Genomic DNA, 4,400 nt, shown 5'->3' on the forward strand with positions numbered 1-4,400 from the left:
TGGAATAGAGGACCGGCTGGCCTTTAAGATGAGATTCCAGGAACTAGCAGATGGCAAAGCAGTTATGTTGCTGGACTCCTACATAGTTGATTGTGGTTCGAGTCCCAGACCCAGCGACTTAAAACACACTGGGTTCATGTGTGTGCATGCCCAAGATCCCAAGAGGAGAATGGAGAAGGAATTGCGGTGTGGCCAACCCCCCTTGGAGTGACTTCTTGCTTTCTGTCTCTCTTTCTGTGTCTCTCTGGTGAGTGCGCATGCCCTATAGCAAAAATCTCTCTCAAAAAAAAAAAAAAAAGGGGAAGTGATCTCAGCAAAACCAAGGCCATGCAGAGAAAAGCTTGCTGATGAAGTGAGCAGTGGTCTGTTTTCCTCTAGCCACTACAGGCTCAGATTACACATCTGCCCAGTATGGGGTTTGAAGGAGAAAAAATACATCTAGAAAATTCCACAAGACTAATTTCAAACTATTCCGACTACATTTGAATACAGATATTTATTAGGAAAATTATAAGTGCATATACATCTTTTCCTTGATATGACTTCAAAGTAGAAATTGTTTCTCAGAGTTGTTACTTATTTAAAAAAAAAAAAAAAAGCACACTGCAGGAAGCTGCCTTCTCCTGGACCATTTTCACATTATCTGGGAGATACAATTTAAACAATATGAAATACAGTATTTATCACACTTAACACTGAATCCGTTGTGCACAGAGACTGAGAGTCTGGTGAGGTTCTAGAGTAACCGATGTTCTACCTGGATTTATCGGCTTGGCAACTTCAGTGATCAGATCAGGGGATCTGCCAGTTTCTAGGAGCAATTCCCAAAGAGGAGTCAAGGAAGTTATGTAGAGATCAACCCCAAGTCTTCACCCAGCTGAAAGATGATCAGCTCCCAGGTAGGGAGCCCCAGTATTAAAACCAAGCCCAGGAAATCACACCACTGAGGGGGCGAGACAGCTCCAGTGGAGAGGCTGAGGTCTCTGTACTTCATCCAAGGGGGACTCCAACCTTTTGCTATTCAGACTTCTACTCAAAGTTAAGCCTCCTTCCTTGGGAGGCGATCTCGATGGAACAGGTAGAAAAGCAGAGCTCCTCCTGAGCCTCACCAGAATCTCAGTGCCTGGCCAGAGGGAGACAAAGGACAGTACAAAGGACAGCGCAAACAACACATGGCACAGATTTAGATTCCAACACACTGTCCCTCTTCCGGGTCCTGATGCAAAGGCTGGCAGGGGAAGACTACCCTGGAGGTGGTACAGAGCCCAAGGAATGTCAGGTAGAGAGAGCACAGACCAGGAGGGGCAGCCCTACCAATGACCCCAGTCAATAGCTCACTGATGCATCTGACTTGTATTTTGAAAGCGAAAGGGGGATTAAGATCAGGAGAGACTTTTCCTTTGCAAATGGTCTATTTAAATGCCTATAGGCTTTAGCTGGGTAGTCTGTAAGAGCAGATTGTCAGTGGAAGAACAGTTATACAAATAATTTTCCCTACCATATCTACTCATATCTATTTCTCCCCTTTAAGAACAAGAAACAGAAAAGATTCCTTACTTAACTGCAGTCTGGATTTTGACAGTTTTTTTCCTCTTAGCAAAAGATTTAATGGTCCTGGTTCGTGGATTCTGGGGGAAGATGCTTCCAAATTTTCCACAAGAGATTTTTAATGTCTTGTATTACTTGGGAAATGACTTTCTCACTGAAAATTCAATTATTTCATATATAATTCAGGAGCACCGTAGTGAGAGGTTAATCTCAAAAGAGGATTCTGAAACCAGTTATAACTAATGAAGTTCCCCAGACTCTACCTTTTTCAGTGTAATATATCTGGTCAGAAGATTTTAATTTTTGTTTAAATTGGGGGAAAATTTTGGTCAATGGATTGGCCTTTTGCCATAAAGATCCAATTTAAAGGGATATTTATGGAAATGCCTAACACATGTTACTAATACCCCTGCAGATTATTAAATCTCAAGCCACCTACAATGCAAGGTTATTTTACTATAATTTACTTTCTGCATGTGATCTGTCAACTCAGAAATTCCCTTGTTTTGCCTTTCTTTCTTTTTTCTTTTTCTTTTCTTTTCTTTTTTTTTTTTTGCACTTTTTTAATTGTGAGAGGTTAATCTCAAAAGAGGATTCTGAAACCAGTTATAACTAATGAAGTTCCCCAGACTCTACCTTTTTCAGTGTAATATATCTGGTCAGAAGATTTTAATTTTTGTTTAAATTGGGGGAAAATTTTGGTCAATGGATTGGCCTTTTGCCATAAAGATCCAATTTAAAGGGATATTTATGGAAATGCCTAACACATGTTACTAATACCCCTGCAGATTATTAAATCTCAAGCCACCTACAATGCAAGGTTATTTTACTATAATTTACTTTCTGCATGTGATCTGTCAACTCAGAAATTCCCTTGTTTTGCCTTTCTTTCTTTTTTCTTTTTCTTTTCTTTTCTTTTTTTTTTTTTTGCACTTTCTTAATTCTAAAAATGTTACTGGAATCCTTAACTGAAGGGGTGAAGAATTGGTGAGATTGCGTGAAAAACAAAACAAGCAAAACTCAGTGTCTAACTTTTGAAAAAGTAAACATTTTAAGGGGTTTAATGCCATCCTGCAAGCTGCCCTCCGTCAGAGGGAATCGTTCTCAGTGTCAGGAATTTTAACCCACTTTTTGAATATCCTGTCACTGCTTTGTTGGAACTGTCCTGCTAGACTGACTGGACGCACAGGGTGACACGTGGCAGCTGGCGACAGTGCAGGGGTCCCTGTGTAAGGGAAAGAACAGTGGCACTGCCAAATGGTGAACGAGATACGAGGTTAGATTTCAACTGGGAAGGAATCCTCTTGATGGATTAGTTTATGGGTTGGGTTTTGAAAACCAAACCAAACAAACAAACCCCCCAAAAAACAGCCACTTGAGAATTCTTTCCTTGTTATTCCCCAAACAAGGCTGGGCTTGGCATAGCAAAGACAAAACTCTCTAGTTTTTTGGTATCAACAACTATCAAAGCTTTGGGGTCAGCCGTTCTCAGAGGTCAGTTCTGTTGCAAACCAAATTTCCTGGGCCTCAATTTACCCACCATGGTTTTGTGATCCTTGGGGACAAAGGCAGTTCACCCCAAAAGAACCAGAGCTCTCATCAGGACCCAGGTTAGGAAGCTAAGGGCATCTCCTCGCAGTCAGCCTTCGCATGGGAGGGACGGACAGCGTGTGCACCCAGACACCAGCGACACAGGTGGGACAAAGGATGATAAACCAAACAAGACATGGATGCGTGCAGAGCTTTGATTCCTTCTTGGTATACAGTTTAATGAAAGCTTTGGTCTTGAGAGAGTCCTTTTTTCGAGATCATGGAGACAGTCTTGGATACACATGACGATGGATGACAGAGAGTGATGAGAACGTGATGGGTGTGGAGGAGAGCTCAGGAGGAGGAGTGGTCTCACTGCCCTAGCCTCACTCTGCTGCCTCAGCTTAGGGGAGACTCTGGGTTCTCAGGGAACAGGCAGACCCCAGCTCCCATGTGAAAAGGGGCCAACCCTCCTGTCTGCCCTCAAAGCTACATTCACTGTTCCAGAGAGCCTCCACTTTAGTTTGCCCGAGCTGACTCGTCCTCACAGCCTGTGCGTCTCTCCATCCCCTGATAATGTGGGCCGGGCTCCCTTGGTCTCAGAGATACAAAGTCAGGAGCGCCTAGTTGTAGGAGGGGCCCCACAGGAGAGATATCATAATAAGGCACGTAACGTAATGGCTTTAGTCTAAGTTCCTATCTGTCACCAGTGACGCTGGATAATCACGCTAAATGAGAAATAAACACCATGGGTTTTGCTACATGATCAAATGGTGAAAGGAAGGTCAACTGTGCAAAAGGGAGCCCTGGGCAATGCAGGCCCTGCCCCAGCCGGGGAGGCAGCTGCAGGCCGTCCCTAACACTGATTTTCAGACCTGGGCTCCTACTGTGAGGGTTCCGCAGGCAGCCGGCCCACCTCTCTCACATCTTGAACCTCCTGTTAACAAGAACAGAGGGAGACACCGTTAAGGCGGGTTCCCACTGCGTCAGGACGCCATGCCTGCTCCACCGCGCGGCTACCTGCGTGGAAGCCCAGGGCACTCCTGAGAGCCAACACACAGCCATGCCTCCCTCTAGAGACCCCGAGGGAGGGAGAGGGTAGTGAGACACAGCCAGGGCTGAAGCGGAGGGTCAGATGGCAGGCAGGAAGCAGAGAAGACGGACACTGCAAGCTTGGGATGACACGTGACAGCAGAGAGGCACAGCACGGCGGGCACACTGCCTCACCCCGCACAGACAGGAGGGTGGATGGCGGCCTACCCGAGGCTCCCGAGGGCAGCCGCACCCACGGAGGCTGGGGCTGAGGCTGGCGGCAGGCGCCC

At 45.5% G+C, this 4,400-nt stretch overlaps 1 long non-coding RNA gene across 1 annotated transcript; it reads left to right on the forward strand.

Moving 5' to 3' along the window:
• Positions 1-485: 485 nt before the first annotated feature.
• LOC106734794 (uncharacterized) lies at positions 486-2,439 on the forward strand. The gene is made up of 2 exons (XR_001370346.2): positions 486-1,751; positions 2,125-2,439. It is a non-coding gene; the product is annotated as an uncharacterized LOC106734794 (long non-coding RNA).
• Positions 2,440-4,400: the final 1,961 nt, after the last annotated feature.

This window comes from Tupaia chinensis, unplaced genomic scaffold (assembly GCF_000334495.1).
Source record: "Tupaia chinensis unplaced genomic scaffold, TupChi_1.0 Scaffold000217_1, whole genome shotgun sequence".
In the NCBI taxonomy this organism is placed as follows: domain Eukaryota; kingdom Metazoa; phylum Chordata; class Mammalia; order Scandentia; family Tupaiidae; genus Tupaia; species Tupaia belangeri.